Source organism: Engystomops pustulosus, chromosome 9, assembly GCF_040894005.1.
Source record: "Engystomops pustulosus chromosome 9, aEngPut4.maternal, whole genome shotgun sequence".
NCBI lineage: Eukaryota > Metazoa > Chordata > Amphibia > Anura > Leptodactylidae > Engystomops > Engystomops pustulosus.
Window position 1 is genome coordinate 94,138,619 of NC_092419.1, and position 25,777 is coordinate 94,164,395.

A 25,777-nucleotide genomic window follows, 5' to 3' on the forward strand; every position below is an offset into this window, starting at 1 on the left:
ACTGGCCATACTGGATGCACTGCAACCAACCGACTACAGGCGAACTTCGTGGTGATCACATGATCTTCCCAAGCAGGTGGAGAACATGTGATGTGTACATGTGACCAGCGGCCATCTTCTGTCTTGTGTCTGGTCCGCAACGGACCGCGCGGAGGAAATTAATGGACTGATTTAAGGGCCAGTAGCATTTTAATTCTTCATTACAGTCTATGTCACCAGCATTTTCTGGTAAGGGGAGCAAAATTTCAAATAATTAATTACATATAAGCTTATATTTTAAGGACCCATTTGTGTATGAATTATGCTTATTCCTGGAATACCCCTTTAATACAAGCATAGAACTGCAATACCAAACATGACCCACAAACGTGGTGCCGTTTTTTTTTTTTTTTTTTTTTTTTTTTAAGTTAAAATCTTTTTAAAGTGAAACACAAAGAAAAAAATTATCTCATGAATCATGAAATTATTTCCTTAAAGGGCATCTACCACCAGGATGGAGTACTGTATGCAAATAGGTGTTAATGCGGCTGCCGGCACGAGAAGAGGACAAGGAGCTGTGGGGGAGCACCGGGGCTGGAGGCAAGTACCAGGTCTAATATTTTTGGGGGTGTCACGGCTGTATATGATACTACTGGGGAGGCTGTGTATATACTGGGGGGGCATATGTTGTGGGGATAATATATTAAGAACACACTCCATCACACTGTAAGTGACTGTGGTAGTTTTAGGGGCACCGTGTGGAGTTATCCTGCATGGAGCTGAAGATTTCAATTTTCGCCTCAGGCAGCATAAAGGCTAGAATCGGCCCTGTCCCCAGAGGTAATTAGCATGCTTGTGAGGACAGGCTACAATCAGTAATCTGGTGGTGGATGCTCTTTAAAAGAGCTAAAACAAAACACCAAAAATGGAGGGACGTACACAACATGGTGTGTGATTTGTGAGATGGAAGACTCCTTTTAACTTTGGCAGAGAAGTTGTTACATCCATTTGCAGATCTATAAACATGTGGATGAGACCCATATTTTTGGATTTATAGGGAAAGTATCACGACATTTGAGAGTTGTAAAAGTAATAATTCACTTGTGGTCTGTGAAAATCACATTACAGAATATGCAGAACCCAGTTCCCGCGCTCGTGTTATATATGACGCATGTTCCAGGGATGTTTGTCCTCGTTTTGGAGCACTGGACCTGCAGATTTGTTGTGCTCAAGTAGTGGACAGATACAATGAATAGAAGATCCTAAGGCCTGAAAATTAAGAGTCGTAAAAAAATGAGATAAAGCAGAATATCCCAGAAATCTTGTAAGGGTAAAGTTTCCGGAATAAAACTGTATATTAATATAAGGTGGAAGCAGAAGTGTGGCAGGAGGCCATGAGAGACGCCGGGTGCTGAGCGGCTTTAATGAGATTCCCGAAGAAGAGGAGACGGAACAGGGATTATAAAATGCCTTTTAAACGATTAACCTTTCCATTTATCTATTATGGATTAATAATGTGCATTTAAACTGTACAAATCTCAACCCAGAAAAGGAAAAGCTCCACTACTTTCAAGTATCCAAGTGACAATTTTAACCTTTTTCAATAGTGATGATGTCAGCACAGTGATGTCATCAGTTATCCAACTTTTTTTTCTCCATTTATTATTATATTTAATATAATAGAGGCAGATTACCTTATAAATATATAAAATCTCAGAATCATTTCTATGGTGAAGAGAAAATCCTTCACAACAAGCCATTCTCCAGTATGTATCAGTATCCAAATCTATAAAGCCGGCACGGTTCTAGAAGAACACTCTTTGGACAGATGAAACAACCTCTACTAGAATGATGGAAAGTAAAAGTATGGCATAGACGTGGTGAAACTCATGATCCAAAGCGGAGGTAGTGTGATGGCTTGGGCATGGCAGCCAGGGGCACTGGGGCACTAGTGTTTATTGAAGATGTGACAAAGTAGAGAAGCAGCCGATAAATTTTAAGGTATCAGAGACATATTGTGCACTGAAATCTAGTCAAAATGATAGGTAAGCATCTCATAATACAGATAGAGGATGATCCAAAACATGAAGACAAAGCAACCCAAGTCAGTCCTGGATTGTTTTGGTCAAAACCATTCAGGGGCGTAACTACAGCTGTAGCAGCTGCTATGGGGCCCGCAGTGTCAGGCGGCCCTGCCATTCAACCTGACACACTAAAGAATGAAGGATGTGCACCATTATATACATATTATACTAACATTGTACATCATAATATGTATATAACAGTGCACATCCTCCACAGCACACTGCTGAGCCAGAAGTTCACAAAGAAAAGTTGAGGGAGAAGGAGGAGACAGCAGAACAGCGGGACTAGGAATCTCACAACTCATATTCCAGCCATCCTCCATGTGGTCAGCAGCTACTGGGACAGATCAGTATAAGTGTAGAAATGTATGTATGCATGTATAAATATGTGCGCATAAGTATAAATGTGTGAACATAGAATATATTATATTTATATTTTATAATATACAGTAATATAATATAATATTATAATATAATGTTATGATATTATGTATAGTATATTTTCTGAGGGGGTAGGGGTCTGCTTTGGGGTCCTGCTAGGGGCATTACTAGGAGAGGTGGGGCCTGATAGCAGACTTCTGAATTGGGCCCATTACTCCCTCAGAAAATATTAATATTTCTATGTTCACACATTTATACACTTATGCGCACATATATATAATAGGATACATACATTTATACACTTACACAGTTCTGTCCCAGTAGCTGATGACAATATGGGGGAAGTACATGGCAGTAGAGAGGAGAGATCCCTAGTCCTGTCATTCTACTGTCCCCTTCCCTGTCATTTTTTATTTGAGCTGCTGATTTATGCTGTTTACTGTGGAGGATGTGCACTGTTATAAACATATTATGCTGTAAGATGTGTAGCATAATATGTATATATTGGAGCACGTCCTCCATTCTTTGGTGTCAGGTCTGATGACTGGGCCCCCTGACACTGCGGGCCCCATAGCAGCTGCTAGGTCTGCTACTGCTGCAGTTAAACCCGGCGTCCTGCCTCTACTAATTACACCCCTGGAAGCATTGTATTGTACAGAACCAAAATTAGGTCCATAAATATTAGGAAAGAGACAAGAGTTTTCTAACTGTATGCATTACTCTGCCCTATGTCTCATCTCCTATATACTCTATTAGCCCCCCGCCCCCTTCCCCAGAACATGTAACCCTCCAAAATCTGAATTAAACCTAAGTGATCATTTTACAGCCATTAATACTACATTTATTTAGACATAATAGAACGAAAACAACATCTTCTGTTTTCAGTTCTTATTTCGGGGGGAAGGTGTTTTACATAGAATTCACTTTTCCTGCCAAGTAGTCTGATCCCTGGGAAATACTGGAGACTAAAATAGAAAGATAAATTATCATTTCTGTGCACCAGGAATTTGATAAGACAGACCTTGGAAAAAATTCCTTCCTATTAACCCTTTGGACAGCATTAGACTTCTTCATAGGGACACAGTGTATTGTAGAGTGTGGTCAACAAGACCGAATGGGTCAAAACCATCAAGTGTCTTATCAAAATGGTATCAGGATAAACAAAGCCATTTATTAGGATTACAGACAGGAGGGAGATAATGGAACAATAGTTACATTGTGTGTAATAATAAGCCATGTATCACACGGCTCTCATTGTTAGGATTTAGCTATTTTGGTATTAGTAAAGCGGATAAGGCTTGAAACTTATAACAAAAACAGAAGAAGCAGAAGCAGATTATTTGTACAGTACAGCAAATGCCCCCTATAAGAAAATGGGGCAACTCCAGCAGATAGACCACCAATGATAATTTAGCTTTGGCTTTGCCTTCATTATTCCTATTGGGACTTTCGGGTCTAGGCCAAATACTAACAGATATATCCAGATGTAAAATTGATAAGCTCCTCAACCTAACAATACATAGAAATTCCCACTAATCACCTTGAAGGGTATTTATGGCATATCCATGAGAATGTGGCTACAATTTTTGAATACTTGTTATTTTATTCTAATGTATAAAAAATAAACTGCGCTCCCTCTTCTGTGTCTATAAACTTCTATGTAGCCAACTATTTAGAATATGGTTCCCCTTCTTTGCTTCTAGGAGGCAGGCTGCAGATGACCGTGGATATGGACTCGTATTCTGGTCCAATCCGACAGACTGCACACATTGCACAAAACGGGAGTCCTTGCTGCATATAGAAATATGATGGTTTGCCGATACCGTAAGAACTGTTACAGTATGATGCAAGGACTCCCATCCTATGCAATGTGTTCAGTCTATGGGATCAGACCAGCAAATGGATCCATTTCCACGGACTGAACACATTTGGCTGAAGCCAACATCAAACCAGGACAATCAGCTCCCCTTCTAATGGCTGGAGGGTCATGACATGATGTATTGGGCCCACCATAGTCTTAAAACAGACCTGCCAGTCTCAAACATTGAATGCCACAGGCGTCATCAATTAGGGTGGGAACAGGATCCCATTTAGATGATTGGTGAGATATAGGGATAACCATTAACCATCACATAGCCGCTACATTCAATAGTATGTGGGTGCCAGAAATTTCCAACACTCCCATGGTAGTTTATGGAAAGGCAGGACGCAAACTTGTCCTGACTCCCTACCATTAATAAGAATGGGGACCCTGTTCTATGGATTGCTGGGGGTCCCATTCTTGGGATCAGCGGGGGTCCCAGCACTTGGACCATTACCTCTTAGCTTGTTGTTGTTCCTGGGGATAGGGGATAACAACTAGAGATGAGCGAGCACTAAAATGCTCGGGTGCTCGTTACTCAGGTCGAACTTTTCCCGATGCTCGAGTGCTCGTCTTGAATAACGAGCCCCATTGAAGTCAATGGGAGACTCGAGCATTTTTCATTGAAAGAACACATTGAAAGAACACTAAAAAAAGAACACATTGCAGATGTTTGCAGATGTTTTCACTGAAAGAACACAGTGAAGAACACATTGCAGATGTTTCCATACATCTGCTAACTTATCCGAAGACGCGTGCCGAACGGTGTTCTTCACAATAGTATGCGAAGAACAGTATGTGTGAAGAACACACTGCAGATGTTTCCATACATCTGCAATGTGTTCTTCACACATATTGGGGGTCATTTACTAAGGGCCCGATTCACGTTTTCCCGATGTGTTACCCGAATATTTCCGATTTGCACCGATTTTCCCTGAATTGCCCCGGGAGTTTGGCGCACGCGATCGGAATGTGGTGCATCGGCGCTGGCATGCATTGGGGGGCATGGCCGAACGAAAACCCGGAAAAACCGCTGCATTTTAAAAAAAAATGTGTCGCGGGGCTCCCGCTTACCTTCACTAGGAATAGGCCGGTGAACTTCAGTGCATTCCGGGGAACTTCAGCGCAGCAGCGCCATCTGGTGGACTTCGGAGGAACTCCCTAAATCCCGGCCAGACCCGAATCCTCCGCAGAGAACGCGCCACTGGATCGCGAATGGACCGGGTAAGTAAATCTGCCCCATTGTTCTTCACATACTATTGTGAAGAACACCGTTCGGCAAACGTGTCTTCGGATAAGTTAGCAGATGTATGGAAACATCTGCAATGTGTTCTTCACTTAAATGATCTTGTGTTCACTGTGTTCACGGTTTTCATTGTATTCTTCACTGTTCTTCACTGTGTTTCGTTAAGTAAAGGCTCGATCTCGAACCGGCGAGATACTCGTCCGAGCAACGAGCCGTTTTGAGTACTCGAACGAGCATCAAGCTCGGACGAGTATACTCGCTCATCTCTAATAACAACCCCTTTAAATTACAATGGCAGGGCAATTTCCTTTTTTTTGTGTATTTTTTCGGTTTCCCAGTACAGATGTAATAGGAGGTAAGTGCCTACTTACCAGCACTAATGGTTTATTAGGGCCCCGAGATGAAAACAGAACTTATTGATGTTTTCTCGGTCCAGCCAGCGTCTAACTAGGGCTTCAGATTTTCGTTAAAATATTATGCAAGTGGACGACACGATTATGTTCATCTCTAATTAGAAACTCACAAATTGATTTTTTTTCCACCATAAAAAAGTTAATTTTATATACTGCTCAATTTATCTGTCTGAAATTACACTTTTTACCGAGGGCAGGCATGTCTCTCTGCTTTATTACACCCATAAAATTATTTTTTATTTAGCCGACAAACCAGTATGTCTCCGTGAAGGTGCCCTTACAGAGTTCACCGTGCGCCACACCAAACCCAAACCATATATACAAGATCAGCAACCAAATCTTAAAGGGGCGCTCAATCTTATAGAAGCCTTGTAGGCAAACTAGTACCATCCATCATTCAGATTTATTACATTAGGACCATGGAGTCAAGTTTCCAGCGAAATACACCCAGTCATGTTGACCAGTGTAAGGCTACATTCACACTGCCGTTGCCCGTCCGTGCCGTAGCGGGCAACGGCAGTGCACGGGGAGAGGAGGAGGAGGTGAGCGCAGCTCAACCCCGCCCCTCTCCATAGGAAGTTATGGCGCACGGCGCCGTACTACGGGTAAAGATAGGACAGGTCCTATCTTTTTCCCGGGTACAGAGCGGTACGGTGCTGCACGTGTGCTGCACCGTACCGCTCCCGTAGGGCGCCGTGCGCCCATTGCCGTCTATGTAGGACGTATATCGGCCGTATATACGTCCTCCATATGGTAGTGTGAATACAGCCTAAGAGTGCCCAATGTGGTAGGTGGTCCCAATGTATGTGACATATTGCTTCTACTTATATCTGCCTATACCTAGAACTGTGACTTCTACACAGCAATATCAATGTAAATCCTACAGGTATCATAGGCACAGAGCAGTGTCACAATGCAGAGATGATGTCACAGTACAGGGATAATGCACACAGTGATGTCACAGTACAGGGATAATGCACACAGTGATGTCACAGTACAGGGATAATGCACACAGTGATGTCACAGTACAGGGATAATACACACAGTGATGTCACAGTACAGGGATAATACACACAGCGATGTCACAGTACAGGGATAATACACACAGTGATGTCACAGTACAGGGATAATACACACAGTGATGTCACAGTACAGAGATAATACACACAGTGATGTCACAGTACAGGGATAATACACATAGTGATGTCACAGTACAGGGATAATACACACAGTGATGTCACAGTACAGGGATAATACACACAGTGATGTCACAGTACAGGGATAATACACACAGTGATGTCACAGTACACAGATAATACACACAGTGATGTCACAGTACAGGGAGAATACACACAGTGATGTCACAGTACAGGGATAACACACACAGTGATGTCACAGTACAGGGAGAATACACACAGTGATGTCACAGTACAGGGAGAATACACACAGTGATGTCACAGTACAGGGATAACACACACAGTGATGTCACAGTACAGGGAGAATACACACAGTGATGTCACAGTACAGGGATAATACACACAGTGATGTCACAGTACAGGGATAACACACACAGTGATGTCACAGTACAGGGAGAATACACACAGTGATGTCACAGTACAGGGATAATACACACAGTGATGTCACAGTACAGGGATAATACACACAGTGATGTCACAGTACAGGGGTAATGCACACTGTGATGTCACAGTACATGGATAATACACACAGGGATGTCACAGTACATGGATAATACACACAGGGATGTCACAGTACAGAAATAATACACACAGTGATGTCACTGTACAGGGATAATACACACAGTGATGTCACAGTACAGGGATAATACACACAGTGATGTCACAGTACAGGGATAATACACACAGTGATGTCACAGTACAGGGGTAATACACACAGTGATGTCACAGTACAGGGATAACACACACAGTGATGTCACAGTACAGAAATAATACACACAGTGATGTCACAGTACAGGGGTAATACACACAGTGATGTCACAGTACAGGATAACACACACAGTGATGTCACAGTACAGGGATAATACACACAGTGATGTCACAGTACAGGGATAATACACACAGTGATGTCACAGTACAGGGATAATACACACAGTGATGTCACAGTACAGGGATAATACACACAGTGATGTCACAGTACAGGGATAATACACACAGTGATGTCACAGTACAGGGATAATGTACACAGAGATGTCACAGTACAGGGGTAATACACACAGTGATGTCACAGTACAGGGATAATACACACAGTGATGTCACAGTACAGGGGTAATGCACACTGTGATGTCACAGTACAGGGAGAATACACACAGTGATGTCATAACACAAAAATACAGTGACTGTAGCATGAGAAAACCCTAAATATTCAGATGTAACCCACAAAGCCACTTACTGAATGCAGATGATGTCCTGTCACTTACTGATACTGACCAAAGTGATTGTTCTTCTGAATAAAACACACTGCCTGGGATTCCTATTAGTGGCAGAATATGATACAAGACAGGAACAGTCTGCATCTGATTAACATATTGGAGATGCCCGTGAGGCTTTCCACTCATTGTTTCACACTCACACAATTGCTACATATGTGATAATTTGCGAGCTGATAAAATAGATGTTGTGATATCATTGCAGTGTGTCCATGACATTCGAGAACGTCTGCTATTATTAGAAACTAGACTATGTCTAGAAGACAACAAAGAGACGAGTCATGTGCTGCAGAACAAATGAATGATAATAATATGGGAATAAAATGACCCAGGAGCATCCGGATGCATCGTTATATGTTATCCAAATAAATTCTAACACCCAACCCCTTTGCTAGCAAATTAGACCACAATGTCCTATACAGTTCTGCTGCCACATATATAAAAGCCTTGTGCGTGTCATGTGGTCATTTCTATGGGATTATGGGAGAATTAATATGGGAGAAATATATAACAGCATGCAGTGTCAATCAGCTGCCTCTAAAGCCAGCAAGATCTTATCATGTATCAAAAGTGGTCTGGACTCTCAGGATAGGGATGTAATATCACCACTGTACAAGGCATTGGTTCGGCCTCACTTGGAATATGCCATCCAGTTCTGGGCACCGGTCCATAAAAAGGAGGCCCTGGAGCTGGAGAGGGTACACGAAGACCCACAATAATGATAAGGGGTGTGGAGGGTCTCAGGTATGAGCAAAGATAAAAACAACTAAACTTATTTAGTCTGGAAAAGAAACGACATAATTAATTTATATAAATATTTGAATGGTCCATGCAAAAATATGGTGGTAAGTTGTTCCAGGTTAAATTAAATCAAAAGACAAGAGGGCACTGTCTCCATCTGGAAAAATCAAGGTTTAATCACCGGAGGCGACCGGGCTTTTCTACTATGAGAACTGTCAATCTGTGGGATAGCCTGCCTCAGGCGCTGGTCACAGCAGGGACAGCAGAAAGCTTCAAGAAGGGTCTAGATGCCTTTTTACACCTAAATAACATTGATGGTTATGTTATATAGAATTGTTTCCCCTAAATCCCTTCCTCATCCAATCCCTTCCTTGGTTGAACTTGATGGACAAGTGTCTTTTTTCAACCGTATGATCTATGTAACTGACAGTCCTAAAGAAGTGAATGGAGCAAGAGAATGGTGCACACCAGCATTCACATGTGGATCAGTTCTTGTAATAATTTAGGGGTCCTGCAGGCTCAGTCACTTATCCTCAATGTGTTTATAGTGAAGAAGTGTATATAATAAGAAAACCCCTATAAAGTGAACCTGTCAGCAGAAATTGACCTAATAAACCACTACCAGTATGTTGCCAAGCAGCTGAACACCTTCAAGATCATGTTTCTTTCATGACCCAGTGTGGTGGGATCTACTTTGGAGTGAGATGTAAACTGGTTGTATAAAGTCAAGGAGGCGGAGATTTTAAAATTAAAGTCAAGCTCTCTCTTCCTCAGAAAGCCCCCTTTACTGTAATTGATGGTCCTGCATCTAGAGCAGGGGCGTTGCTAGGTCAAAAGGGCCCCGGATCTTTTTGCCTGTGCCCCGAATCTCCCTGTGCTGCATCAGCGATATCACGTCTTCCTGCATCCTCAGGATGCAGAAAGAGTTAAGCAGTGTGGAGGAGCACAGAGAACTAAGCTCCATGCACCGCTACAAAGTCCCTGCAGAGGATAGGAGCAGGCAGGGCATCATGCTGTTGTGGCTGGTGGTGAGGGGGGAGGAGTAATCGCCGCCTGCCCCGCCCCCACATCGGAGTCTGACAGGAGGGAACAGCAGCCTTTCACCTGCAGAAGAAGATGCCGGGACCGCGAGTAGTGGGCGGAGCTAAGAAGAAGGAAGTAGGAGAAAGCCAGCAGATGAGTGACACCTAGACAGGTGAATCAAAAGAGGTATCTGCAGGGATCAGAGGTGTGAGCAAGGTTTCAGTGGATGTGAGCAGGAGGTGTAAACAGGGTCAGGAGATGTGAGCAGGGGTCAGGAGGTGTGAGCAGGGGTCAGGAGGTGTGAGCAGGGGTCAGGAGGTGTGAGCAGGGGTTAGGAGGTGTGAGCAGGGGTCAGGAGGTGTGAGCAGGAGGTGTGAGCAGAGCTCAGGGGATGTGAGCAGTGGTCAGGGGATGTGAGCAGGGGATGTGATCAAGGGTCAGGGAATGTCACCAGGGGTCAGAGGGTGTAATCGTGGGCCAGGGGATGTGATCAGGGGTCAGGGGTTGTGATCAGGGGTCAGGGAATGTCAGCAGGGGTCAGAGGGTGTGAGCAGGGGTCAGAGGGTGTAAGCAGGGATCAGGGGATGTGAGCAGAGGTAAGGGGATGTGAGCAGGGGTCAGGGGATGTGAGCAGGGGTCAGGGGATGTGAGCAGGAGGTGTGAGCAGGGGTCAGAGGGTGTAAGCATGGATCAGGGGATGTGAGCAGGAGGTGTGAGCAGGAGGTGTGAGCAGGGGTCAGGAGATGTGAGCAGGAGGTGTGAGCAGAGCTCAGGGGATGTGAGCAGGGCTCAGGGGATGTAATCGTGGGCCAGGGGATGTGAGCAGGAGTCAGGGGATGTGAGCAGGGGATGTGATCAAGGGTCAGGGAATGTCACCAGGGGTCAGGGGATGTAAACATGGGTCAGGGGATGTGAGCAGGAGGTGTGAGCAGGGCTCAGGGAGTGTGAGCCGGGGTCAGGGGATGTGAGCCGGGGTCAGGATGGGTGATTAGGAGATGTGAGCAGTGTTCAGGGGATGCAGGATATGTCATAAACACTGTAAGGGTGCGAATATATCCCATGGCCAGGACACAGCGAAGATGCGATGTGATGCAGTGGGCTGGATCAATTAATGGATTGTGTCAATAATTCATAGCAAAAATATTTAGTAACATTTTCATGTTAACAAGACATGAAACTGTTACTAAAGAATAATGGTGTTCTAGGTTATCGGCACAATCCATTAATTCATGTGGCTGGCTGCATCACATCGCATCTCTGTTGTGTCCTGGCCATGGGATATAGTTACACCTTAAAAGGGTTTGCCCATGAAAGAGAATTCACAAATCTCAATCCCCTAGTGATGTTTAAACAAAAAAGATAATTTTAACCCGTTACTTTACAATGTTACTCAGTGTTATTGCTGCTATCACTCAGTGATGGTCAGTGTAAGATTCCAGAGTGTGAGCGGGGACTCTCTAAGCAGACACTTCATGATCCCTCTGTGCTGTGAGCGGGGACTCTCTAAGCAGACACTTCATGATTCCTCTGTGCTATGAGATGCTGTGTGCTGACAATGTGCTTAGATTATCAGGGTACAGGGCTTAGCTACACTTTTATTTAACTTCTTAACATTCACTAGTATCTGACACATGGAAAAAAGAGAGACGAGACAGATCACAGATAATGAGATCCATGATGATGGATATAACACACAATGACACTTTCCAGCTCTTGCTACATCTCTGCTCTCACACTATCAGAGATGATATTCCTGCTTCCCCCTCACCGTATAATGAACTTATCTTCCTGTAGCTTGTATTTCTCCTATCGCTGCTACTGTTGTATACCGGCAGGAAGTTAGTGTGTATCAGTGTGAGTTCCCCCTAGAATGCAGGGGGTACGGGCCGCTGCAGAGAACAGTTTACCTCCACAGAATCAGACATGATGGCTGCCGACCAGAAAGTCAGAAGACAGAGGGTCAGAAACCAGGGGCAACTGAAATTGTGTACACCAGGACTGATAGGTTGGACTTTTATCTGTGAAATTCTGTATTTTTGTTATTAACAGAGAATGTGCTATTTTGTATATTTAAGTCTTCGTGGGAATACCCCTTTAAAGCTATTTGCACAGGTTGCAGATTTTACATGCAGATTTTTGTGTAGAAACTATGCAGTGTAATACAGTATCAGTAAAGTTAATGGGATTTGGAAAAAGTCATGTAGATGATGCGTAACAATTCCGCAAAGAAATTGTTCCTCAGTGTGGAAAATAAATAATGATCATGTTACTTTTCTTGCGCATACTCTCAGATTTTTGCAAGTGTTTTTCTACGGAAGAGTAAAAATCTGCAACAAATCTGCGTCAAGTCCACACCATGCTGCGGAATGTGATGCAGATTCTTGCTTGAAATGACATCAGATCAGGTGAAACAAAAAGTAACAAATTAATGTGGAAAATCTGCATGAAATCTGCAACATGTACAGTGGGGTCTCTCTTTTATAAAGACAGGTGTATGGCCTTCCTCTGGTCCTGTAGAAATATCACATATACATGAGAATACTCCAGTGTTGGGGGCAGAAAGATGGGAAATAGTGGTGTTGTTGGCATTATTGTCATTTCACAAAAGGGAATTTTACAGTACAAGGTAGAATAGGGAGCATTTTAGAGTATTATTTGTGTAGTTCTCGTGTAACCCTATTGCAGTGTTTGGGGTAGCTGTATTAGGGGTAGCAGCAGGATGACAATGTTTAGTGACCACAATAGAGGGTATAATGAGAAAATGAAGGTGGGCCTGATGGAGAAAGCAGAGAACTACAATCCAAGAACACTTCACCTGCTGTCACTAATGAAACAAGTAGGTATTTTATATTATTGGTACTACTGTTGTGAACAAGTGCATGTGGGGCGTAGAGCTCGTAGGTGGACACTACTGAGAATTTGGTAGATATACATTGGGGCCCGTGCCCCGGATCTTTTGTGTAGCTAGCAACGCCCCTGATCTAGAGGCATCACTAACCAGATCTCCTGAAGTTGATACATGAGGAGACATTTAGAGATCCTTACATTGACTTCCGTGTTAAACTCTCCTCCTCTGTGACTTTCTACAACCAATTTACATCTCCCTTCAAAGTGGATTTTCTGGATGACGCCAACACATTGGACCATGAAAGAAACAAAAACTAGGGAGGTGTTATGCTTGTTTGACAATATACTGGTAGTGGTTTATTAGGCCAATTACTGATGACAGGTTCCCTTTAAGATAACATACACCCGGTGCAGCATAATATATTTATATGAACATAATCCTATTGTCCTTACTTACTTTTTTGGATCAGTATGAAATGAGCCCAGCGCCCTGTGGTTATGTAGGACCTCAGGTCCTGGAATTAAAAAACAAACACTCAAGTTTTTGATAGTTCACAAGTAAAAAACTAAAACCAACTCAGTATTCCCAGAGAAATGAAGGATAGATACATTATGTATTTGAGATGCTTTTATCATAAAATATCTACCGTAACTTACTCATATCCTCTAAAACGCCTTCCTATAGGGAGATACGTGTTCACAAAGGAAATGTCTGGAGGAGGAGGAGGTGGGAGAGCGGCCCCATTCCAATCAATGGACCATTATCCTTAATCATATTGACGTTCATATTAACATTTTTACCATCTAATAAATGGATACAAAACGATAGATGTAAGGAAGCATTAAACCTCTTGTAGATAACTCACTTTATATAGATACTGGTAGGATCAATTGGTAATTAGGGGTCATCTCAAAGGATAAGTATCAGATAAAAACTTCATACAGAACAGGATTAAGGCCAATAAAACTCTGGATCATTTCCCTTACATGACATAAAACAGAAGGAGAGAAGAATGCTTTATTGCCCCCGTATATTATCACAATCTTTATGTTCTCAGTGCACAAAGTAGACTTTTCTATATTTCTCCTGGATCCAGACACATACTGTTAATGTATGGGGTCCTTTATGTTCTGACATGTCATTTACATATGAACGTTCCCATATGGGGATTAGTAACTAAGACCCCCATTAATGGCTCGGGCAGAGGGTCTGGCATTCAACGCTCCAGATCCAATGAAATCAATGGCAACATCAGAGATCTATAAGACCCTATAGGGACATCCTATGACCATGTGTAGCTCCACAATCCTGAGATCATTTGCCATGTTTCCTCTTCTCATTCAGTGGGTCATGGCTGTTACTCCTCTACTTATGGTATGGACAGAATAATGGTAGTGAAGGGGTATTTTTTGATTTTTGTATTGATCACCCAACCTTAGCCCTACGTTGTGTCTTCTCCTGGAGACATTTGCAAGTTTAAAAGGAAGAACATAATGGAATTTTTTAACTCACAATATAAAACTAGAGCACCAATTCCCTGCACATATTTTATTGCTTTAAAAGGTCCTATATAAAGTCACTATGCTTACAATGGGTAATGTCCTAAAGAAAGGGAATAAATATCAAAGTCCAGGCGGCACGTTATAGAGCGGATTATGCATAGTTTATTATTTGCAAACAGCTTGTTATAGAGCAAGATGAGCTGGGAAGGTTTTATATGGAGGCAGTGTGTTATAAAGCAGCTAAATAGATTGTATATAGTGTTCTATTTGCAGGCAGCATGTTATAGAGCAGGAGGAGCTGAGCATATTTTATATGGTTTCCTATATGGAGGCAGCGTGTTATAGAACGGAAGGAGCTGAGCAGATTTTATATGGTTTCCTATATGAAGGCAGCATGTTACAGAACAGGAGTAGCTGACTAGATTTTATATGGTTTGCTATATGGAGGGAGGCAGCATGTTATAGAACAGAAGTAGCTGACTAAATTTTAATATGGTTTTCTATATGGAGGCAGCATGTTATAGAACAGGAGTAGCTGAGCAGATTTTATATGGTTTCGGATATGGAGGCAGCATGTTATAGAACAGAAGGAGCTGAGCAGATTTTATATGGTTTCCTATATGGAGACAGCATGTTATAGAGCAGGAGCAGCTGCGCAGATTTTATATGGTTTCCTATATGGAGACAGCATGTTATAGAGCAGGAGCAGCTGCGCAGATTTTATATGGTTTCCTATATGGAGACAGCATGTTATAGAGCAGGAGCAGCTGAGCAGATTTTATATGGTTTCCTATGGTTTCCTATATGGAGACAGCATGTTATAAAGCATGAGCTGAGCAGATTTACAGTGTTTGATAGTTTGTGAGAAAAGATGGCTTCCAAAAATAACTCCTTAGTGACTATTATGGTATTGTGACTGAGCTCCATGGTCAGTTATGGCCCTTTTTTTGGAAGAGGACATGTTTTCCAGCCAACGGACATCCCGTTTCAGTATAACTAAACTCTGTAACCCAAATCTCTGCATTTGCTGACCCCTGAAGACCTGGATGAAGTCCCTTAAGTGCCTTACATTCCTCCATACAGAAGAGATAGCTGCCATCTCCTTCACTTCTCAGCATAGCAACAGCGCAGATAAATGACTAAAAGACGGCATGTTATAGAGCAGAGCAGGCTGTATAGTGTATAGTATAACCAGCCTGTAGATCTAAAGGCTTCATGGTGAGGAGGTACAGTAATAACTAAAGCGCTGGATAGTAACAGGTACATGTAGTAACAGGTATCCAGTGTTACATTTCCAAATTATTGGTAACATGTTCTTAAAACAGAATCCATACGGGCTAAAAACAGAATAAGGACAGCGGCAGTCAAGTGGTTTAACATTCTCCTTTTCTCCCATATTGGAAGCCTTTAACCTTTTAGTAGCCGGCGGGATTAACAAGTCGGTGGTCAGTAACGTGTTGTAGGCTCCTGGGGGAACCAAAGGGTTACAGAGCAGTTAAGAAGTTGATGAGTTGGAAGCGGTTTGCAGCTCTCAGGGAATGTCGGCCTTCTATTGATGAGGTATATTGATTTACCATCAGTCCCCGCGTGGGCATTCTCTGCTCTATTATACCGCAGCCAAGGCTTATTCCCACTGCAGTGCTAAAGAGGAAATATGGCCAGCCTGACCTTGGCAATATAGAGATAATGAAAGATTTCTAACGATCTTTCCCCCCCTTAGATTCCTGCGGACGCCCCTCTCCCCCCCCCCCCCTCTAGCTGCTGCATGCTAATTTCTGCAAGGAAATGGGTTTTTCCTCTCGCGGCCCCTAAATAGAGCGCACTTCCCTGCCTTGTCGCCTGTCCTAAAAGACGCATTTGGGGTTTGGAGACAGAGGGAAGAAAACAGCGGAGCCTTTACTCATATGAGATTGGCAACAGTTTACAATAGTACTGAGTATGATTGCTTTTCCTTCTCATAGTAATGGGCGCAGGTGTAGCAGGGCCCGATTCTGGCAATTAACTCTTTGGGGTTGCATTTTGCATTCACAGATTTTTAAAGGGTATGTCTCGTAAGAGGCTATCCTTGTCTGGATGCTCCAAGACATCAAAGATAGGGGTCGGCTGCATGATACCCCATCTAGAAAACATACTACACACAGCAGGTCACACACTCCCTGCATAGGGAGACATCAGGGCTTGTATAGCAGTTTTCGGAAATAATACCATTGTCTTGCCAACCACCAGGCACTCTGAGGACGATGCCACACATGGCGTTTTGAACCCGTTTTGAATCTGTTTTTGGCCCGTTTTTAAGCAAAACGCATGCTTTTTGCTTAAAAAAGTGCCAATAACGGATTCAAAATGGTTTCAAAACAGGTTCAAAACGCCATGTGTGGCATCACCCTGATTATTACTCTTGGCAAGGAGGGGCGGAGGGGCATAAAGGGGGCATGAGCAGCGGCACAGCGGAGTGGGGAAGGTTGTCCCTGCCTCACACACTTGTTGGCTGGTTAAGCTGAACGGTTGCTTCTTAATGGAACAAATCTACGCCAGGCCCTGCCAACAAATACATAGAAGGCCAGAGTCTCCCGGTGTATCTGGTAGCACCGAAAGGGCAGGACCTTTATGAGTGGCAGCGTATGAAAAGTGACCCCCATAGAATGTGTCCATGTTCTATAAGTTGATTTATCATATAGTACATCAAGAAATGCCGTTCTATGGACACTCATGGCCATGTGTATGAGCGCACTGCTTGGACTGCAGATTACAGAGCAGGCCCTAATCCAACCAACTTTGCTAGTCGTGTGGTTTATACCACCCTCATCTATGTGTGAGTGGACCTCACACACAAATAACATACGCCCTGCAAGCAATGGACCATGGATCCGGCTATTACCTTGTTCACATGTCGAGTTCACATGGCATGTACAATGTGTTAATGCTGTCTATTTGACGATTTGGGGACACACCGCATTTACATTTGGTTTTCATTGTGTTTAGCCGTACCCCATTAATAACAATAATAATATTAATAATCTTTCTATAGCGTCATCATATACAAACGGTCATAAGGAACAATGGGAGTAAGGGCCCTTCCCGCAAGAGCTTACAGTCTATGAGGATGAGGGGGTGACACAAGAGCTTACAGTCTATGAGGATGAGGGGGTGGCACAAGAGCTTACAGTCTATGAGGATGAGGGGGTGACACAAGAGCTTACAGACTATGAGGATGAGGGGGTGACACAAGAGCTTACAGTCTATGAGGATGAGGGGGTGACACAAGAGCTTACAGTCTATGAGGATGAGGGGGGACACAAGAGCTTACAGTCTATGAGGATGAGGGGGTGACACAAGAGCTTACAGTCTATGAGGATGAGGAGTTGACAAGAGCTTACAGTCTATAAGGATGAGGGGGTGACACAAGAGCTTACAGTCTATGAGGGTGATGGGGGTGACACAAGAGCTTACAGTCTATGAGGATGAGGAGGAGACACAGGAGCTTACAGTCTATGAGGATGAGGAGGTGACACAGGAGCTTACAGTCTATGAGGATGAGGGGGGACACAAGAGCTTACAGTCTATGAGGATGAGGGGGTGACACAAGAGCTTACAGTCTATGAGGATGAGGGGGTGACACAAGAGCTTACAGTCTATGAGGATGAGGGGTGACACAAGAGCTTACAGTCTATGAGGATGAGGGGGTGACACAAGAGCTTACAGTCTATGAGGATGAGGGGGTGACACAAGAGCTTACAGTCTATGAGGATGAGGAGGTGACACAAGAGCTTACAGTCTATGAGGATGAGGGGGTGACACAAGAGCTTACAGTCTATGAGGATGAGGGGGTGACACAAGAGCTTACAGTCTATGAGGATGAGGAGGTGACACAAGAGCTTACAGTCTATGAGGATGAGGGGGTGACACAAGAGCTTACAGTCTATGAGGATGAGGGGGTGACACAAGAGCTTACAGTCTATGAGGATGAGGGGGTGACACAAGAGCTTACAGTCTATGAGGATGATGGGGTGACAGAAGAGCTTACAGTCTATGAGGATGAGGGGTGACACAAGAGCTTACAGTCTATGAGGATGAGGGGGTGACACAAGAGCCTACAGTCTATGAGGATGAGGGGGTGACACAAGAGCTTACAGTCTATGAGGATGATGGGGTGACAGAAGAGCTTACAGTCTATGAGGATGAGGGGGTGACACAAGAGCTTACAGACTATGAGGATGAGGGGGTGACAGAAGAGCTTACAGTCTATGAGGATGAGGGGGTGACACAAGAGCTTACAGACTATGAGGATGAGGGGGTGACACAAGAGCTTACAGTCTATGAGGATGAGGGGGTGACACAAGAGCTTACAGTCTATGAGGATGAGGGGATGACACAAGAGCTTACAGTCTATGAGGATGAGGGGTGACACAAGAGCTTACAGACTATGAGGATGAGGGGGTGACACAAGAGCCTACAGTCTATGAGGATGAGGGGGTGACACAAGAGGTATAAGAACGTGTATAATGGCCCAGCCATTCTTTATAGGAGAACAGAAAAACATTATTCAATAAATAAAAATTCTACTGTTTAACCAAGCTATCAACCGCATCATTATATACAAAGTCAAAGGTTAAAGTGACTGCAGAGAAGCCTGAAGCTTGATATCTGATGTTTGCCGGATAAGAGATGGGAAGAGGACGTAGGATGGGTTAGTAAAGATGGGTAAAGTAAAGAGATGGGTTGTAAGAGCACGTTTGAAACTGTGGAGGTTGGGTATTGGTTATCAGGTGCAATGTATAAGTAAAACATTTTGTTGTGTAGCGTTAGTTTTGGATTGATGGTTATTGAACTAAATGGGAACACGTCTATGACCAATGTCTCCCGATATGCAAGATAAAGTCTCCGCCGTCTCCAAATAACAAACTTGGCTCATTATCCTAACCAGCGAGGGTTATGCCCAATATCCTTGGTAGAGGAGAATACCAAGGCCTGCAGGTTGCAGGGGTGGACACCAGGATAAATATTAACATTAGCTCCAATATGTCATTCTTCTGTCTCATCCTTCATGGTGCTATGTCACGCGGAAGTATCCATATATAAAGTTATCCGTCTGTCTTCTTGGACCCGGTGACTGTCACTGTTCCGGTCAGTAGGTACAAGGCAGATTGTATTCCCAGTGTTCAGCCGCTCACCTCCCTGCCCTGTGTCACTGCTCAGATGTAGTGTAGATAAGTAATCCACATCTAGCAGAGCTATTAGTATCAGTGACATTTTGACGTTGCATTTTAAAAAATCCGCCAGTAATCTGAGTGATTTATGGGCTGGTGTCGGGCTCCATCACGGGAGAGCTCCGATTTATCACCGCCTGTTTAGAATTATTAATGATTACCAATTTGTTAATCTGATGTCGGAGAAATCCCAGAGAACTACAGACCTTGTTCATCGTGATGACGGGCTTTGTAGCTCAGGCACCTCTGCTGCAGTAGACACACAGGCACATGTGTGTTATATGCTATGGAGCAAGGAGATGCTCACATTTTATATCATGAGAACTACATATATGGTACCTATATGTGGCACGGAGATGCCACAATGCCTCAGCTGGGGGGTTTAGACACAGCACTTAGACAATAAGATAATAACTCTTGCTTAATTTGCTAACTTTTTGTCGTAATAAAATATTTTTAGCATGCAAGGTACTTGCTGGGCTGCAATTATATTAAGCCAGAAAGGCTAAAAGTGCATACAAATGGTAGTCACCTTGTGACCTCTCCAGGATCTTCATCCAGACATCCACATGATCTACAAGAGAAATCGGATCACCGATTGTCCATCTTGGGATACTTTCAAGACAATGCGGCCGCATTTCCATTGGGTTTTCCGTTGTTTTCGGGCATCGCGCCGGGGATCGGGAAGTCGGACAATCTGACGGATTCGAACAACGCGTGGGATTTAACACATCAAATTGTGTCGCAAGACATGCACTCACATACACCAGGAAGAAGGTGTCGAACTCCAGCGGACCTGAGCCGGGAAGCGACAGATGCAGGATATCGGGGGCACGATCTTGATGAATCGCGGCAGACTTCATCCTCGTCGGACAACACACCAAGAAGATCGCGCAGGGATCGGGGAAGTAAATGTGCCCCAATGTCTAGTGCAAACTAGGGTTCTCTCTGACACCCCTCCCATAAACCTGACATTTTGGTGTTGCTTTGACCCAATACTGCAAACATCAGACTCGCTTAGATCTTTACGGTTGCCCATTTTCTGCTTCCAAATCATCAACCTCAAGAACGGACTGTCCACTTGGTGGCCAACATACAGTAGACTACCCAGTTGACAGGAGCCATGACTGAATGTTCTCCACTGTGGCTGATGGGTAAATATAATGTGCATTTAGTTCTCTCACTACTTTCACATTACTTACAGCATTTTTCTATTTCTTCCACATTCCCTTTATATTCCTTTACTAGCCCCCTGGCCCTTTGTGTCCATAACCTAGTTTAATGGCTCTTACATACAGTCACGTTGGCGGTCTTGGGCACACGGGCAGATTTATGAGCTACACACTAAACAACGCATTTCCTTGCTGGTGCCTGCAAGTCACTTTTATCATAGGACCTCCTGGGTCTGTAGCACAGCTCGTAAAATCTAATCCAGCTGGTGGATGGGTTGTCTGGGCCGCACCTTGGAGAATATCTCTGCCCAGTCTGCCTTACTTCAGAATCACTCATACTAATGACTTGGGATGGGATGGACTGAATCAAAAACATGGCCACGTCTGTCCACATGTGGTGTGCGGTATTGCAGCTGAGTGTTATTCACTTCAGTAACACCAAGCTAAAGCGGCTGTTAAAAAAAAAACTTAAAAAAAATCTTGCAATCTGCAAAATAAATAGGCACTTCTACACACATGTATTATTGGAGCATTTAAAGGCCATTTTTTATGATCAAGGATCGATGACCTGAACCCACAGGATAGTCGGGATCTACAATTCTGCGATTAGATTGGGACATCTATCAGTCTACAATTATCAGAACATTATTGTCTTTGTCTGTCCAAAATATATTGTATTGTATTGTACGGTAATGACCTTGTATACTAAATGAAGATTTCCAGTGCAAACATGACTTTACATCCCTACGCCCTCCATCTGATTGATTTCCTCGGTCTGCACTTCTTTGATACATACTTCACTTAGTATTTGAGTTGCAGTTTTTCCTCTGGTTAAAAAGACTCATTTTTTCCATTTTCTTCTCCGATTTGTCAATTTCTCATGTTTCCTCAGCACAGCATCACATGGTCAGCCACAGACAGAACAATCCCTGGTAACGGGTGGTATACTGTGATTACTCTGTCCATCTATATCCTTCTTAATAAGCAGATGGGGTTGTTCATCACTGGGCAGGTTCCTTGCAACAGTTTATGACTGCATTTGGAGCTCCATTGCCCATTGGATTTATTAAAAAGGCTTTGGCCCTCTAATAAATCTGTCAGCCATGTCTGCGACTTCTATTTTAAATAATTGCAAAATAATCACAATAGTACAAAAAAATTGCAAGCACTTACACCAGGAGGGAAATGGAGTGAATTTGCGATTTTTTTTTTAAAACATATTTTATTTGTATTTTTATCACACAACCATAATAAATTATAATATAAATGTAATGAATACTAACTAGTATGCATTTTTTCAAGAGACATTTTCCAAAATTCCAGTTGCCATGAGTCACCATATTAATATTCTTGAACCAGTAAACATCAAGCACTTAAAAGATGAGTAGGACCCACTACCTGATTTCCTATGAGGAGGGTGCAAACTTTACAAAACTTTCATCTCATAATTCAAATTGGATTATACCTGTAAAGCTCCTAGATAGCCTGTTAGTTGTTCTGTGTCATACCATTGCGTCAGGTGGAATGGTGAAACCAACTCTACTATCTCTGCTCTACTCAATTTGCGATATTTTTTTTTGCGATTATCTTAAAAAAAAATTGCAAGTCATATATCTGGCTTTACACAGTGTTGTACTATGTTTTAGTGAATATTTCTCAATGGTGATAAAAGGCCATTGCAACTTATTGGCACAATAAAAAAAATAAAAATTATAAAAAAAAAACACACAAAAAAACCCATATTATTTTTGCCACTATCTTATACCAAAAATTCAAGAGAATCCTATGATCCATTGTTCCCCAGAAATCCTGTGAACTCATTATTTAACTTATTTACATGTGACATGGATCTGTCTAGTTGCATAATGTTAACACACCCCGGAATGTTCCTGACTAGCAAATGGCCAAAACTTCTACTATAATAAAAGGCGGTCACACTTGCTTACGGTCAAAAAAAAAAATCAGCACCTGGCTGCTACTTACCCTCTTCATTCCTTTGGAAGCAGAAAGGTTGTGCCATTTTTCAATTATTTATTATTAATTATTTATTTATTACTCAGAGGTTGAATTTACCCAATTTAAATACTTCTGAGGGCAGTGTCACCCTCTTTGAATTCTGAGGTTTTACATGTTTCTTTATGACACCATCTACATAGATAACCTTCCATGCATCCATCATATATCTATCCATTAGATGATTGAGCAGATGGATATATACGATCTATAAGGGTATAACGTAGGGGGATCATTACCTGCCAGTCATGTGATCATGTGGGTTTGTTATTGTATCTATTCATTTATCTTATTTACATGTCTATCTACCTTCCTAACATATCACTATCTCATATCTATCTATCTGACGCATCTCTCTCTTTACATCTAATTTTCTCATTGTCATTTCTCTGTCTGTTTCCCGTTCTGTAATTGTCTCCCTGTCCCCCCTGTTCTCAGTCGCTCTTCCTTCTATATCACGTCTCCCCCTCCCCTGTACAGTCTGTGGCTGTGCCAAAAAATGAGAGATCCAAATTAGCGCAAGCTCCATCCTCTAGAAAACATTTAGCTTCCTGGCCGGGCGGGATCTGCCCATGAATAATTGAATCTTTTCATTCGTTGCCCTGTTGAATATTTATAAGGATTTTAACATTTACAACAATGCGCTCTCCAGGAGCTGTTCTCTTTGTATTGTCACAGTTTTCCCTTTGTTCTTTTTGTGACATTTCCTGATATTTTTTTTTCTAATCAAGCTGCTTTTCTTGTAGATAAAGTAGAATGGAAAGGAGCCCAAACACACGTACGTTGGCTGGGTCCCCCACGTTGAGATTCGGGGACTAATGAGAAGCAGAAAATTGCATCTGCACCGCTGTAGTCTTTTCTTTGTGACTTGGGATATGTTTTTTTTAATATAATAGAATAGCATTAAAGTGAACACCACACCAATTCATGTCCACATGTGTACGGGACTGGAGGGACTTCATCCCATCAGCTGGCAAGGTTTTGGCTATGGGAAATAACACTGCAAATTACTTGAGAGGTTGGGGTTGGATTTGTTCCTATTCCACAACCGCAGATACAGTAAAATGAATATACACCCATGATTTCTGACTCGTTATAACCAGTTTACTATTGTTTACAATCTGTGATATAACGAGCCATTCACCTGTGTGACATCACATGACCAGGGATATAAGGATCCATGCACCTGTGTGACATCACATGACCAGGGATATAATGAGCTGTGCACCTGTGTGACATCACATGGCCAGGGATATAAGGATCCATGCACCTGTGTGACATCACATGACCAGGGATATAATGAGCTGTGCACCTGTGTGACATCACATGGCCAGGGATATAACGAGCTGTGCACCTGTGTGACATCACATGAACAGGGGTATAACGAGCCCTGCACCTGTGTGATATCACAAGACTAGGGGTATAACGAGCTCTGCACCTGTGTGACATCACAAGACAAGGGATATAACGAGCCATACACCTGTGTGACATCACATGACCAGGGGTATAATGAGCCGTGCACCTGTGTGACATCACATGACCAGGATAATAAAAGATATAGTCACATAGATATATCGGTGTAACAGCCCTTGCATCCACGTGTTTCAGACTCCCACAGGTGCTATGGACATCAGAGGAAAAATCCCAGCCGTGGGATGAAAACTTGTAAAAAGGGAAAGACACCTTTGGCACTTGTTACACAATCCACAGAGTCTTCAAACTTGAAAGCTTTATTGGATTAAAAGCATATGATCAACATGTTTCGATGCCTCGCGTCTTAGTCATGACGAGGACACGAAACGGTTAAACGCGTTGATCTAGTTGTACCGTTGCATCTGCATATGCTTTTAATCCAATAAAATTTCAAGTTGAAGACCCTGTGGATTGTGTAACAAGTGCCGAAGATGTCTTTCCCTTTTACAAATCACATGACCATTGTTATAATGAGCTGTGCACCTGTGTGACATCACATGACCAGGGGTATAACGAGCCATGTACCTGTGTGACATCACACGTCCAGGGATATAACGAGCCGTGCAGCTCTGTGACATCACATGACCAGGGGTATAATGAGCCGTGCACCTGTGTGACATTACATGACCAGGGGTATAACAAGCCGTGCACCTGTGTGACATGACATGACCAAGGGTAGAATGAGCCGTGCACATGTGTGACATCACATGACCATGGGCAGATTTCTATCCAATGGAAGTAAACATAGGCGCTTCCTATAGAAGAAAGCAAACAGAGAACTGTGAGGATACAGAAAATATATTGGAAAATTGTATAACTTTTCCTTAGACAAAACATATCAATTCGCTGAAAGTGGAAAACCCCATTTGAATGATGAAATCTAAAAAAGAAAAAAACTCCACGAAACTCATCGTAACCTTATTGACCCACAAGGATCCATTGTGAATTTTCTTGCAGATTTTGTCATGGATTCCCAAAGAATATTTCTTCTCTGATGATGATATGCAGAAGACATGTCTGCAGTGTGGATATAGGATTTCTGATATCTCACAGAAAAGCCCAATCCTCAAATTCACATCCTGTTTGCTGCACGTCAAGAAAACATTCATCAAAACATCCTAAATGTATCACCATTTAGGAATTTTTCAGCAAGTATGGGCCAATTGGCATTAGCCATATTTCTGCCTTCCTATATCAATAGGTAAGGTCCAGTTTATTTACGTAATGGAACTACTGAAAAGTATATGTTTAGAAACCTTACATACTAAAACGTAAAAATGCTAATTATAGGGAAAAATTACAAGGTTTACATGAGGACAACCCATTCCCACTATGAAAGGACCCAAAAAACTCCCAAATGGTCACCAGGA

At 42.8% G+C, this 25,777-nt stretch overlaps 2 long non-coding RNA genes across 2 annotated transcripts in view; one reads left to right on the top strand and one right to left on the bottom strand.

The window, feature by feature from the left end:
- LOC140078074 (uncharacterized) lies at window positions 1–23,801 on the top strand. The gene is made up of 3 exons (XR_011849888.1): window positions 1–228; window positions 478–579; window positions 23,681–23,801. It is a non-coding gene; the product is annotated as an uncharacterized lncRNA (long non-coding RNA).
- The window catches only part of LOC140076964 (uncharacterized), a 195,530-nt gene that overhangs the window by 71,664 nt on the left and 98,089 nt on the right, over window positions 1–25,777 (bottom strand). The window lies entirely within an intron of this gene.